Here is a 16,130-nt window from a genome sequence, read left to right on the forward strand (position 1 = left end):
CAGTGCTGGAGAATAAGAAGGCTTGGTTTTTTCACAGTATGGTCTGTTTTTCCTTTCTACTTGTTGCAACCACACGGCAGATCACCACCTGTTAGCAGACCACTGCCAACTCGTCAGCCCTGCGGACAGGGGCAGCCCATGCAACCAGTGGGTTGAACACCAGCCTAGAGCTTCTGTGAATCCAGAACAGTCTCTGGTTACCTCCTCAGTGGAGAGAGGACTTTAGTGAGTTTATTTAGTGTTAGACATTGCTCCCTCAGCTACTTACCCTATGCTTATTGTTGTCTTACCTGGTTGGCTCGCTCTCTCCTTTTGTTGCTCCTCCTCCTGGACTTACCATCTGGAGGAACATAACACTGGCCAAAAGTCAGAAGCGCCTTCTTGTAGCCCACGTGACTCCCTCCACTTCTCCTCCAACTCCAACAACTCCATGCAGAGCTGACTCGCTGCCTCCTGGAAGGTGGTTGCTGGGTCCATTTTGAGGCTTGATCGTTCTGTTATGGTGTGGTGTAGGGACAGAGTAGACCCAAACGCAATACTCAGGAAACACAGGCTTTATTGAAGGGGAAGCGGGGTTGAGGGAGTGGAGGTGAGTGAGAGGCGGACGCCAGGGAAACACGGAAACCGAGGAGACTGAGACAAGGGAGCCGGGGGCACTGGGGACCAGGGAAGCGAGGAGCCGGGAGGACGCTGTGGAAGAGGTGGAGAGATGGGAGGAGCAGAGGGAGAGAGAGAGAGAGCACACGCAGGGGAGGAGACACAGGGAGGCAGGCAGAGTACAGGAAAAAAACAGGGAAAACAGATTCACAAACAAAAATGGAGAAATAACCAGGACACTCATCATCAGCCGGGCTGCCACCACAACAAAATTGGATGCACCAAGGGCAAAAAGTGAAAATCTCACCAAAGCAAAGTCCGCTAGCGCTGCAACAAATAAAACTTTTTTAATCTTTTTAATCCTCTGGTGGCTTAATTTCAACATTTCATGGTTTAATATCTGAAGTGGTGTGCTGTGGATCAGCAGGTAGAACAGGTTGTCCCTTAATCATGGAGTTGGTGGTTTGATCCCCAGCATCTTCTGGCCGAATGACAAAAGTGTTCTTATTTTGTTTGACACATTTAACAAAGGAAAGGTTTTAAATTCACAATCATAGAGCGAAAAGAAAGAAATTCCTTACATTCAGAAAAGACATACAAATAAATGTTTGGGATTTTTTTCGTAAATGTGAAATATGAAATTGAAAAAGAAGGTGATGGTATTTTTATTACACACATCAGTGCAGCAGTAGTCAGTAGACTCAACATTTTCAGACATGCATTCAGAGAAATTGTTAGGCAAAAGGTGCTTATGATGTTCATCCTTTAGTTCAGTCGAGAAATGCGTGGTATTATTGTTACATCAGGTCTCAGTGAAGAGGACAGATGGCATCATATAGAAAAACCAAGAATAGCTCAAATGTTCTGGTCACACACTAGGTTTCTTGTAATAAAAGCTCTCTTGTACAGGCAGCCATAAGGACCAAATATACTGTATATAATCACTCACAACCTGTCTTTCTATTGTATAAGGATCTTTTTGTTTATCTTCAGCTCTCCCACTTAAGATTGGTGTGATACTGAAGGCCAACAAAGAACAACTATCCTTGGTGTTGGAGGCAGACAGAGCTGAACTGGAAACCATGGCAACACAGTGTTTGTCTCTCTAATCCCTTGGCCCTGCCAGAGAGTAGACAAATACCTGCGCAAGCCCCAGCCTATTCAACACCTGCATTAAAAAAAACCTTCCCAATCTGCACAATATCAAAATACATCAGGGAGTAACTGTTTTGATGGACTATTCCTACAGTATCTTCGTGTCACACACCACCACAGACAAACAGGTGTTGTTTCCATCCTGTCTGTTTAATTCTTCTTGTAAAGCATTTACAGTGTGGAGAGACCAGATTTCTTTCTCTCAAATCAAATGTACTAAGATAGCACTTGTGTTGGTGACACGAGCTGTGAACGCATGTTGATGTTTTTTTCTTACAATCATGCACCTAGCAGATGTATGTTAATTTATACAGACATAACTGTTGTAAAAATCTGACACTAGTGAACTCATTGGTTCATTTGTTTCCATGTTGTTTGTCTTTCACTATAATTTGCCTTCTACATATAACAATTACATATATAATATTTATATTTATCATCTTCTAATGGTTCTTGAAAGGTTTTGTACGCTACTGTATATTTTGTCTCATATTTTATGGTTCTTTTTGTGGTCTTTTATGTTACATTTTACCTTTTCATACACAAGATGGCATGTAATACTGTTAAAAAATGCTGCAGTTCACCGAAAGTGTGTAATTTTTTACACCCAAACTACACTATGTGAGAAGGGAAACTGCAGGTAAAATGTGAGAATTTAAATGGTGAACTTTTTAGCAGGAAGCATACAATTATCAAAATTTGCAAGGTTAATAAAAAGGTGTACTTGCTGTCTAATGGAGAAACTGATAATTTGAGTGTTTTATCCAGTCACATTTATCTTTCATATTGTGCTGTGATCAGTGAACCTGAAACTATCAAAGAAAAGAAAAGAGGCAGCGTCTTGATTCTTGTCTTGAGTTGTCCATTATTCAAGATGGATAGCGGATAATGTGATGATCTCTGTAATTACATATGTGATAAATAATTACTGCAAAATGGTGCTGTTAACAAAATCTAATTAAAATTCAGATGGAGAAAAAAAACTGTGAGGTTGTCTTACATGACCCGTACAGAGTCGCAGTGACCCTCTGTGGCACCCCACCGTGTAGGCATGGAAGACGGTGTGACAACAAGAGGGCAGAACAATTTGGAGCTGGATAATAATTTGAATTAAATAACAAAGCTTAGAACAACTGACAAGAAGTAGTTCCTGTGTTTGTATTCAGTCTCTTTGTGTCTCTCGCAAGCATTCCCTTCAACCCTGTGACTACTGACAGTACTGTTTTCACAAATGTTTCAGTTATCACCCACAACAGAAGGCTTCTACACAATGAGTGAATCAGCCCACCTTTAACCTTAAATTCATGATGATAAAACAGTGACAAGAAAACAATTTATCAACTAATGAAATAACAAAAATCTAAAAAGACTCCATAACAGATAATGAAGCAGACAAGGCTGTCTAGAATAAAACAGCTAGTTCATAAGCAGTAAGGACATATAAGTCTGAAGCGACACTGAAGCTCACTTTCATTATTCATTACATCTCACATTTGTACATGTATCACATGTCAAATTGTTTTTGAAATGTGGATTAATCTACACAAAGCAAATTAATAATAACCAAAGAAACTAAAGGAGAAAAACAACAGCATCAGTTGTTTCAGCAAATGCTTGGTAACAACAAGTACCGTATTTATGCTGACGTAACAAAGCCTTCTAGCAGCGGTAGGAGCTCTGTCCACTTTTAGTTTCTGCCATCAGCTGTCGGTTACCACCAACACTTCAGCTGTTGCAGTGACATCTAAAATGAGAATGGTGCTCAACCCCCAATGGGGGGTTTTCCCACCAAGGGTGGCGATTAACACCACTGATACTGGGAGTCCTCATCTCAGCTGCATTTTTCAGGAAGCTCCCCCATGTTTTTCCACCATTGCAGGATGCTAAAAGATGGTAAAGATGGCAGCCCCACTCACCTATTTCCCTATGTACCTACTATTCAATGTGGGTACGAATCAGTGGTTCACGTTCTCCCCGGCTAAACAGGATGGGGATACTTTCTCCTATTCTGCTGCTAGCTTCCTCCCTCTCCAGCTCCACTGGGAGCGTGGCAGTAGAGGAGGAAATGAGGCAAAGGAGTCTTTACTAGATCCTTCTTTTGGAGGCGCACATTGGGGATTTTATTCCTTAGATTTTCTGGTTTGCGAGAAGTCAGGAGATATGCGGTTGACAGTGGATCTGCGCGTGTTTTTAGCCCAATAAATCACAAACCAACTTTTCGCATACTAATGGTGCGTTCCATTTGACATGGGAAGTCGGAATTTCCGAGTTCAAAGGTCTAAATTTCAAAGGGAATGCCCCCTTAAGTCGGAATCGCACTACCCCGACTTTGTGATCCAAGATGGCTGTCGGGGTATCAACAGTTAGTGAAAGCTAGTTTATACTGTTTATTAGGACTTCTGTGTACTTGTGACTCAAAGAAATGTTCGTACACAAAGTGCTGTCCAACAGCTGTCTGTGGACGTGTTGCTACAGTGTTTAGTATGAGTAAATACCACACATTTTTTAATCAACCATATCAATAGCTAACCTGGCTAGTTGTAAACAATGGCTGACTGAGCAAGGTTTTCTGACTTGTTAACTGGAACGCCGTCAACTCGGGTGTGATGTCATTCCCAGCTCAGACGTCCGACTTCCGAGGTAAATGGAACGCACCATAGCACAACTGCTGATGTATCAAGCATGTGACTGAATGACTGAAGAAATGCCTCCTGGAAAGTTTTCAGCACCTCCCTTTTTGGCTGTTCTGATATTAAAGAGGATGTGCTGTTTAATTCCTTTAATATTGGGTATACGCTTGATACAGTGTCCAGTCTGACTACCGAAACTATTAAGTTGATAAAGTTATTGACTTGATATTCATACCCTCTCATTTTCATTCATATATAGAGCAAAATGCTTGCAGTGTAAAGCACAGAATCTTTAACTGATACCGATCCAGTCCCAATCTGGCCCGATACAATCCTTCGCTTTGTCTCAGGACAGTTATTAGTAAAGTAATGTACTGCAATTGTTGTTTCATTGAATAATTTAGAATGAGTAATTGATCAAAAATAATAATAAGTAACTTACAGCAAACAACTTAAACTTCATCTCAGCAGATCACATAAAACTTAACTTTGTACGCAACTGCTGGAGAGCATAAGTAGACAAAGATAACACACTCCCCTCCTACCTGTCTCTGTCTCAAGTCACATCTCTCACATTTTCCAGAAGAAGACAGCCGGGGCCTTCAGTGTCTGTAGTTCGGGCCAACCACAACAGTGCTTACCATCTGCTGCCAGACTTGGCGTGTCACTGGTAACATCTGCTGCTGGACCTCTTTACGGGTGACCCTCAGCTGAAGAGGGTGTCACCTCTGCTTGGCCACGTACCCCTGTTGTGTTGGATCCCACTGCGAGAACCTTCCTGAACAGGTAAGTCAGCGGTGGAGTCACCTCGACCTGCTTCAGGATTAGGCCTCGTCTCGGTCTCTGACCCTCTCACTCTACCAAAGCTTTCACAACCTTACCCTCACTTTCTGACTCTTCTATCAAGAATAACACAAAAAAAAATTTTGTTTATTTTTTAGCCAGTAAGGGCAAAAGGCACTACAGCTGCACAGCAGCTTGTTTAGACTTTGATCTCTTACAGTGTTTTCACTCCTACCTTGGCACTAGCAAAGCCAGACGAGTGTGACAAATTAGAGAGACACACAGGGAACATATACTGACCATGTGCATGGCATGCCAAGAAAGGCATGAAAACTAAATGGTTGGAACAGTTGCGATTTGCAAAATCTCGGCAGCAGCCATGGCAGGCAGAGGCACAGCAGCTTTTTGTTTGCCAATGTAGTCACAAGATGGTTTACAAGGGAAGCACATCCACCACTAATGGAATGAATAAAATGATTTATTTAGTATGTCCTTCCAGGATATTTGATTTGCTTGGCTACGTTTAGCCCATAGCCTCATCATAATGAAACAGCAAGCAGTCAGAGTTGCAGAAGAGTCATCTTACTGAAAGAGGAGAGAAAACTGTGCCCGAGGGTCTGTTAAATGATGCTCCACGTCCACAGTCACACCCTCATTTCTCTTCTTGTCAATACAAAAGAGACATGTGAAATACATCTAAAGATGCCTGATTGCAAATTACAATTATGCTTTTCACACGTCTCCAAATAAATAACATTGTTTTTTACATCAGCCATTTGTAGATTTTTATGATACATAAATTGCATTTGTATGATTTTTAATTTCGACACTTATCACTATATTATCAGTTTTGCCTATTCATATTCATTCTCATTATATTCCAGTGCCACTTAAATTAAAAAAAGCTCAGTTCCAGTCAATTCAATGACCTGTGAAATTCCTGGAGGATGATGTAGTTCTTAAAGTACATGGTATAATGTCTTCTTAATGTCAGCTTTATTCAAGTGTTACATAAATCATGGCATGCTGACATGATCAGTGGCGTAGTGAATACTAAACGTATTCATCTCTCAGTATTAAAAAAAAATAGTTAGGAAAGAGAGCTGCACCAGAATCCCCCAATGTCGTTTTTTCAGCTGCTTTCTGGTCATTTACTGGTTGACAGAATTGTTTCCAAAAACTTTCGGTTACGTCCCCACTCGCTAGGGGTAGAGGAGACGTAAACATAAACCAGATGAACTTGGTAAGGTGGAAATTTTATTTATTAAACAGAGGAAAACAAAAGTCATAACATAAATTGGGCAAGCAGTTGCTGTATAAACCAAAGAATGAAATAAAACAAAAAGAGATCCCTTCTAAACAAGGGATTAATAAATACAAACAAATGGACATCCAAAAACCCCTTTAGCCGCTGTTTAACAAAAACACAGGGAGCGCAGAACCCCTAAACCTAGTGAACCTAACAACCTACAACAAATAACTATCAAAGTGTAAGGTGTTTTAGTGGTAAGCTGATCCCTCGCCCAAATCTGCAGACCAAACACAAAACAAATCACTTAGTTCAAAGAGGAAGTGTTGCCGACTCTCAGTAAATACTACTATACTTTAACTGGCAACACACAGGAATTTAGCTTACAGCTAACAAGAAGGTGCCGTGAGGCCAGACTCACAAAACAAAACTACCATTAATGTGATAGCTGCTAAATTGCCAACAGAAGACATACACAGAATTTAACACAGTGATCAGCACAAAGGCAAACTACATAGTGAGTGGCAGCTGCAGAGGAGCTTGAAGGCGGTCCTGAAGGCAGCTCAGGGATTGGAGAAGGGTTGTTGTGCCACTCCAATCTCCTATGTAGGAGGCGGAATCAGGCAGAACTGCCCTGGAATCAGCCAATCCCCAGCCGGGAACCCCACAGCCTTATTACCATGTGGATCAAAACAGCAGCAACAGTGAAATATGTCAGTAGCCAGGACACTTTCAGACACTTGTTTTTATGACTCTTGCTCCCTTGACTCTCTTCAATCTCAGATACCATTTACCAATGGTATCTGAGACAACTGAAACAGAAAACAGAAGATGCTGTAGGGGAACTGATTCAGCTTTCAACAGTTTTCCCTTTCCTGTTGGGCTAGACTGCTCAGTGTCTTTACTGGTTTAATTTAGCCAAAATTGTGCCTCAGGGATCCATCTTTGGCACAGATATGTGTTCGCTAGCTCTAATTGATCAAATAATTCCTAAAAATCAGAATCTAGCCATAAAATCTAGTGATTTTAAAAGATTGTACAAAGACTGCATGTACCAAATGTGTTGCTGTCAACACTGGTTGTCTGTGAGAAATAGAGAGAGTTTGGATTATGATTTAGGCTTTAAAGCTGCTTGCATCACAAAATATGTAATAAAATTTTACCCCTGATTCATACTTTCACACTAGCCACCAGAGTGAAAATGCAGCTTCAGTGTTTAGAACAAAGACAAATTGAAGAAAATCACTTTTTTTTCTGACCTCTGAATCCCTGTTGTGTTTAGCCCTGGCCAACATCGCTAACCTTGTATCGACATCAGCGCCACAGGGAAAGCACTCACCTGGTCCAAGGTCACAGCTGAAAACTATTGGCAGCCTTTGCCATCATGACACACAGGGTTTCAAATGATCTGCCTGGCAAACTAAGGCTGTCGCACATTTTAGTTTTATTGCCTGGTTACATGCCTTACACTGTACGTCCCTCGCATCATACATCACTACTTCTCTGAGACTAGACTGAGTCCATTCACTCTTATCTCCAACTGAAAAATAAATTACAGGTGCATGTCATTGTCTATTTTCTGAAGAAAAAAAAAAACAAGAATATTCGAATCAATAAGGTACATGATGTACTGTATAGAGGATTACTTTAGTTCTGGCAGAGCCCTAACATCATATTCATAGAAGTGTCTTCATGGCCTGACCTTTCATATTCTGCTGATAGTCTCTTGCCAGTAATTCAAGCTGCTGCATCAAGGAGTTGGTGTACATCATTCCACTGTTTTTGGTGGAAATAATTGTTTGTCTTGTTTCTTGCTGCTGGTGTTCTTGTTTCAAATTCTCCATTGAATACTGTTTCTTTGTGGTGCTTAGGTTAGGACACAACAGTTGCAGTGCAGACACAAGTAAAAAAAAAAGAAAAAATGCTATTTGGGGAATAAAAGAGTGATCCTAGCATATCATAATCCATTGCTTTTAGTGTCCCATCCAACTTTGCTCAGATTCAACCCTGGTTAGCTGTTTTTCGGTCCCATTTGTGGTTGGAGCAAGGCCTAAAGATTAGTGTGAGGCTGCGGTTAGGTTGTGGCCAATCATCACAAATATGACTGGTTGGGGTTAGTTAGTGTTACACAAATCTATCAAGAAAGACACTTTGACACTGCTATTTATATGAAGTTCCTTGTTGGGTAAATTTCATGTAGGAGCTCAAATAATTACTGAAGTTTTTTGGCTCACGCATTGTTGTTTCATGCTGTTGATGTTCACAGTTCACATTCATATATATGCATTCACATTTTCCCTACACACTTTACAGTTCCATATTATAATTGGATATTAACAGCTGAACGCCTGCTGCTAATCTATTATTGGCTTCAGGGAGGTGAGAGGGCATTGCGTGCAAGTGCAACGCTGTTCGCCATAGTCTTGGTTCATTTAGTTGTGTTGTTATTAACTTGTGCATGTTTATCTGACAGTTATGCTCTCACTGAGTTTCACCAGATAAGACAGACCTCATCTATGACAATCATCATGATTGGCTGCAATCTACCATCCCTCCAGGACCTGTACGCCTCCAGGACTCTGAGGCGAGCAGGAAAGATTGTGGCCAACATCTCCCACCACCGACACAAAGTGTTTCAGACACTACCCTCCGGCAGGAGGCTGAGATCCATCAGGACCAACACCTCACAGCACAAGAACAGTTTCTTTCTATCTGTAGCTGGCCTCATCAACAAAGCCCGGGACCCCCACTGACGCTGACGCTCATACCCCATAACCCCCACCCCTGTTTTCGGTGTCTACCCATCTTGGTGGCATTAAATATTAAAGAGTAACTTCGGTATTTTTCAACCTGGACCTTATTTTCCCATGTTCATTTTTTTAAACTGAGCCAGGGTGATGCAGTTGTCAGCAGTGAACCAGGGCTGCTACATAATCCTTGCAGGCAATTGCCCCATCAAAGTACATCCATTGACATTCCCAGAATCTTATTATAAATGTCTGATAATATTGTGGAAAGGATGCCTAAAGAGATAGACCTTAATTTTAAGAGTAGGATCCTTTCTGTTCAACCAGAAACAGTCGCTACAGCGCTCTCGTCAAAACCACCAGACTCCATTGATGGAATTGATTGATTTTAGTTACCCTTTAAGCAGCACAATCCTTGCTCCTTCTTGGATTCTTTGAGAGGTCCCTTCATGAGCATGAGTTTGCAACAAATGTTCAATTACCTCACTTCTCTCATATCTCAAACTGATCAGTTAATCTAATGTAGTTAGATAACTCAGAATCATACTGTACTTTAACTGTTATTATAGCCTTACTTTTTGGTATGTAAAATGATTCCTCATTGGTATTTCTGGAGATATTTGACAGGTATAATAATGTCTAAAATATCTTTTAATGTGTCTTTCCTTCTTTTGCCTAAAATGTATTTAATAACCATAAAAAACTGGCTTCTTTCTGGTGGTAGTGGTAGGAACAGCAGTATGAGCAGTATTAAAAATAGACTTTTTCACTGTTCGCATACTTCATTGCTCTTCTAATAACACTAGGCACAGCTCTACCTGTCTGTCCTCAGGGATCTACCTGGCACTGCCTCATCAGTAACTTCGTTCACTGGCAAAGTCTGCTCACTGACTACAAACACAATGGCAACAAATTAAATTCTTCCAAACTAATGACTACTGATTGATAAAATATGTAAAATCAGTGTAGTGTTGCAGATCACTTATATCAGCAAACTATATGGCAATTACAACTCTATATATTATATAAAAAGGGGCAAATTATTCCTCGTGAGAAGAGCACTAATGTTGTGTAATGCACATTATAGGACGTTTTTATTTACGAATTGTGCCATAAATCTAACTTCACCCTTTTCAGTCTCAATGTTTTGTTTTCTAGAAATAGGCTTATGCAAGGTGAGATGTAGATGATGTGAGGAATAACAAAAGAATTGACAAGGTGAGGCACATAATTGGAAGCAGTGCCTTAGTTTCTATATTGGAAGGCCTTGGTGTTCTTGATGTATATCATGACAAGTTACCAATAGAGAAAAAAAAGTTTTGTTTAACTAATAGTCATGTGTAATCTGCTTAGCCTGTGTTGAGGCTTGAGGTGTCCTATGACAGCCAATCTGAAAAAAAAACATATATTTTACTTGGCCATGGTATAAATAGTATCAATATTTGAATATTGGTGCCCAAACACCTTAAAGCAAAAGTTCAACATTCCTGGAAATATAATCCCCTACACCAGCACCTCTAAAGCTTACAAATTAACATGTTAATTAACACAATTATACATGTTACATCTGTATAGAAAACAAAGCAAAGCAAAAAACAGCAATGTGGCTGTTTTGTCAGCTGTGAACAATAACTGGTTGCCTGGCAACAGCTACCAACATCCCAGAGACTCACAGCCTGGGGGAAGAAGCTGCTCTGGTGCAACAGCATTTACCTTCTGTATATCTTGCCAGATGGCAGCAGGGTGAAGAGGCTGTGGCTGGGGTGGGTACTACCCTCTGGTATCCTTTGGGCAGGCACTTCATCTCACTGATACCACTGATGCTCGGTAGACGGGAACCAATAATCTTCTGAGCAGTTTTAATCACCTGCTGCAGAGCCCTCTGGTCCTGGGCCGTGCACATCCTATGCCAGTAGATGTTTTCTGTCAGGATGCTTTCTATTGATCCTCTGTAAAAGTTAACAAGAACTTGGTAAGGGAATTTTGCCTTCTTAAGTTTCCAGCCGTTTCAGAGCTTTCTTCACCAGCGCGGAGATGTGAGATGACTAGATGTCAGTTTCTCTGTGATGCTGATTCCCAGGAACCTAAATCTGTTCCTCAGCTCCACTGGTGTAGAAAGGAGTGTCTTTTCCAAAATCATGGATTGATATTTTTTTAAATATATAAAATCATCAATCTGCTCCTTGGTTTTGCTAATGTTGAGAAGTAGGTTGTTCTCTGCGCTCCACTCTGCAAGGTATTGTCCACAAACTTCACAAGAGTTCTCTCCTTGCAGTCATGGGTGTACGGTATGAACATAGGGGGCTGAGCACCCAGCCCTGGGGCTATCTGGGGTCTGTTTGTGAGTAAGTCCAATATCCAGCTGCAGTGTGTGGCACTTAAACCCAGAGTGCTACGTTTGCCAATCAGTTTCATGGGGGAGATTGTGTTGTTGTTCCTCAAGATGTGTGAAAACTGAATGGTGGGCAGTGGATATGGCATCCTCTGTGGATTTGTTGGTTCAGAAAGCAAACTGGTGTGGGTCCAGGATGGTTGGGATATTATCCTTTATGTGCTGAAGAACCAGTTTCTCAAAGCACTTTATCAGAATAGGGGTGAGTGCCACAGGGCGGTAGTCGATTGGACTAGACACTGCAAACTTTTTAGGCACAGGAAAGATGGTGGCCAGGGGCGGACTGGCCATTGTGACATGCGGGAATGTTCATGAATTTTCAGTTTCTAATGTTTTACTTTATGATCCGCGACCATGCTGGCTGGCCGGTCAATTGCAGTGAATGCTGTCTGTGAGTCTATCAGACTGGGCCAAACCAATACTTTCAATATTGGGGGTTATACGAGCGGCCCCTCCAAATTTGGACTGAGCCTCATTTTTGCTGGAATCTGATTGGCTCAACAGGCCTGATCAAAGTTTACTTTCTATCGGGGGTCTGTCGGGGGTGAACTCAGCACTGGGTTGTGTGATAAGCGCAAATGAGACTGTAAATGTTGGCCGAAAAGAGAGAAAGAGGAAAAAGAAATGTGTTGCCAAAAAAAAGAATAAAGAAGAAACAAATGTTGGCACAAGAGGCAACTAAATGTGCCAAATTAACCGACTTCTTGGCAGAAAGGTTGCTTTAGCAGGTGAGGCAGGACCCTGCAACAGGCAGAGACAGGTGCACCATTAGGAGGTTAATGCATTTATTATAAACTGAAAGTGTTTATATATGCATTTATGTATAGACATATACATTAGGCTATATATTTAAATAGCCTATTATAAACAACAGTTTGCAATGTGTTATCACATCTCTGGAGGTGAAGTAGACTTTATAGCTGACGCTTTGTTGAGGGGATCAAAGCGAGAACAAAATGCGTTAAGCGCATCTGGTAATTCCTTCTCACCTGACCGAAAGGCAGCTTTTTTGATAGAGCCCTCACCTCAGCATTCATCCAGACTTTCTGGTTAGGGAATGATTTTTATTGGCTTTGCAATCACCACATCATCAACACTTTTGCTGATGTATGATGTCATATTTTCTCAAGATTGATGTGGTTGTCCTGGGTAGCAGCCTCTCTGAACGTATGCTAGTCTGTGGACTCCAAACAGTCCTGTAGAGATGCTGTAGCTTTATCTGTCCTCACTTTGACAGTTTTTACAAATTGTTGATTTGACCCTTTTTATCAGCTGGGTGTAACAGGAAAATCAGGAAAATATGGTCTTGGACCATGTCACTTGGATGTGCTGGTGAAATTCAGATAAGACAGTTCTAAGATCTGTTTGATTAAGATCACCAGCGACAATAAAAACACCATCAGGTTGTTTTGTCATGTGACTGCTGATGACCTCATACAGCTCCTGTTCCTTACCGGAGTCTTGTTTGAACAAGCTCTGCCCATTGAGTGCGATAGCTTGATCACGGATGTTGTGGTTCAGCCAGGTCTCGGTAAAGATGGGGGCACAGCAGTCTCTTCTTTTCCCATTGCTGAGTTAGCGTGAGTCTTATTTCATCCATTTTATTTTCCTGCAACCGTGCATTAGCCAGGATTAGGCTCTAGATTCACTCTTGTTCCCCCCTCACTTTCCTCTCTTCCTGGTCCAATCACACTGCTTGCAGTGACGTTTGGGCCAGCTGGTCTGGTAGTCTGGACGGAAGATGCCATGGCTAGTGATAAGGTCTAGCATTCGTATTGAGTGCTGCAGACCTAGCTGCACTCAATACGAACCCAGCACTTCCTTTTCCGATGTTAATGAGTGTACTTATGTCATAAGTAATCATAATCATACATGTTTCAATAATAAAGGTGAAAAAAATTACAAATTAGAACAAAAAGGTAGCGAAGTTTGAGGGAGCAGCTGGCTGCTGCATCTACACATGCCACCAACATAACCCACAGTAACACTTTTTTAAAATACTGTTTTTGTACGAATTAGACAAACAAGATATAACGTGTTAATTGGTGAAGTTAGGTGGATTTTGTAACCTTTGGACTGAGCCAGGCTAGCTCTTTCCCCTGTTTCCATTATTTGTGTTAAGATGAGCTAACTGGCTAGTGGCTCCAGCTTGATATTTGCTGTACAGATGTGAGAGTGGTATTGATCTTATTATCCAACTGTTGGCAATAAAGGGAATAAGAATATTTCCAACCATTTTTTTCTGGGTGGTTTTTAAACAGATGTCCCTTCTACCCATACCATTTTCCTTCAAAGTTGAAAATTGAGGATGTATCCCCTGTGTGAGGGCACACAGACTTGAAAATGATCTGCACTCTATAGAAACAGTGCCAACACTGAGATGAGGCATAATCACAGTTGTTGATGCAAGTGCAAAGCCTGCAATTCTTCTGTTCATTAGGAAAAAAAAAACGGAATATACATCAACTTGACACAAACAGAAGTCTTACAGTCTGGCATAATTAATCACTCCCTGACAGGATCGACATCTAATGAGCTATCCAAATTGTAAACAGTTTATCATAAAATGCTTTTGAGCTCTAAACTCTCCACATGAACACTACATGTGGAATTTCTCTGTGATTATATCAAAGACCGGAGCAGTAAGAGTGAGGCTTTTAACTTTTAACCAATAATGTCATAAACAATAAAGTGGGGAAGGGGTCAAAGAATCTCTCTTGTAATCTGCAGCATTACCATGCTGGTGATTCTCTGGTGATTAGCAGAGTATTAGTGTGCGAGTTGCATGGACACAGTTTGAAAGAGAATCATAATGAATGTATCTAGAATTACATGTTATGGGTGAAGTAAGTGTTATTGCAGAGCTCAACCATGAAAGGGAAAGTGTGTCTTTTAAAATAGATATATGATCTTAAAAATAAATGTGACCTGAAAAATGGAGAAAACATGAGACGTTTAAAATACTCCTCTCAGTGGAAACATGGAGATAATAAGAGTGGTACGTTAAATTGCCATGCCTGAATAAAATGGTGAAGATGGTTCAAATGATGTTATTTTATTTTACATCTCTATGTTATGAAGAAATATGTGTTTAACGGTTGTTTTTAGTCTGCTGGACAGACGAGGGGTTGTGATAGATGTGTTCATGTGCTGTGTGATGACATTGTACAAGTGTTTACTGCAGGATGGTGTCCTGGCATGTTGCATTCTTCAGGGGACACAAATCAAGCTTCCATTGTAAGCTCGTCAGTCATTGCTGTGTTTTGGCAAACTGCTCAGCTCTCGCAGTGGGATGCTGGCAATAGTTCTGCCGTGCCAAAATAATGATAGAACACTGCAACATTTTAGTCTCATTATGATGTTTTTTTGGTCATCTTTCAGAAATCTAAAAGTGAAAAACTGAAGTATATTTGAGAAAAAGATTTTTAAGCTTTTCATACAGCATTTAAATTATATATAATTCCTATTACAAAGCATTTATAAACTTGCTCTGTGTTATTTGATGATGTAAGCATGATTACAATACATGAATATATCTTAATGGCAGAGAACAGATTTTACTATTCTTACAAATGTCAGTGAGCTTAACTGACTGTGGTAATGTGCCATAGATGTAACTGTTCCATTTTCATTTTGTGTTTTTACCTGTGCGATGCAGACACTGAATTTATCAGGTAATTGCATTAACTGGACTCCAACACCAAAAACAGCTTATGTTGCTGTCTTGGGTTTATAAAACCTAGAAAAACATTTTAAATTACTGTTCATTGGTTGTTTTATTTTTATTTAAGTTAGATAAAAGATAAAATATATATGTTCATGTTAGACAACATGATTAAGACATAGGGTTGCCAACTGTCCCATATTAGCCGGGATGTCCCTTATATTAGGCCTAATGGATGCTGTCCCATACGTGAGCTCTCTTGTCCCGTTTATTGACTACTGCGCTTATCTAACCACTGACTGATACAACAGCAACAACAGCAGTGCTGATCACGACATTTGACAATGGTCACGACACCTGTCATCAATCACAGCCCCGCCTCACGCGCCTCAGGAACGTTAAATGCAGCTACTGTGGAAATTGACAAAATAGCTGCAAGTGAAGCTGTCAAACATACACTCAGCTACAACAGCACCGACTGTCTTGTTAAGCTAAACGGTGCGTTATTTCATGACTTAAATGTTGCGAAGAAGATGTTTGGTAAGAACGAAAGCTAAGATGATCACAATGAAATTTTTAGGACCAAAGATGGGTGAGGGATATCCTGAAGGATCTATCCCCGACTGAAGGTGACCCTGTGTTTTACTCTGTTGCCACCGACGCCTCAAACAAGGGAAACAGAAAAATGTTTTCAGTGTGCATGAGATATATTTCTGTGTCTGATGGAGTGCGGTGCAAGTTACTTGACTTTTATGAAGATAGAGATAAAACTGCAAATGATATTCATCAAGTTCTGATGAAGTGCCTGAAAAAGCATGAACTGGAAATAAAACACACCACAAGTGTTTAATATTAAAGGTACACCATACAGAATCTATGCTCTTTTTTGTTTGTCATATGTACATGAAGCGGA

At 40.7% G+C, this 16,130-nt stretch overlaps 1 long non-coding RNA gene across 2 annotated transcripts in view; it reads left to right on the forward strand.

Annotated features, from left to right (window-relative positions):
• LOC123963607 overlaps positions 1-1,990 on the forward strand; it is a 22,471-nt gene extending 20,481 nt beyond the window's left edge. For both annotated transcript variants that reach the window (XR_006823220.1, XR_006823221.1), the window contains exon 4: positions 1,591-1,990. This is a non-coding gene — a long non-coding RNA (uncharacterized LOC123963607). The remainder of the gene's footprint in view (positions 1-1,590) is intronic.
• Positions 1,991-16,130: the final 14,140 nt, after the last annotated feature.

Source organism: Micropterus dolomieu, linkage group LG02 (assembly GCF_021292245.1).
Source record: "Micropterus dolomieu isolate WLL.071019.BEF.003 ecotype Adirondacks linkage group LG02, ASM2129224v1, whole genome shotgun sequence".
Classification (NCBI taxonomy): Eukaryota; Metazoa; Chordata; class Actinopteri; order Centrarchiformes; family Centrarchidae; genus Micropterus; species Micropterus dolomieu.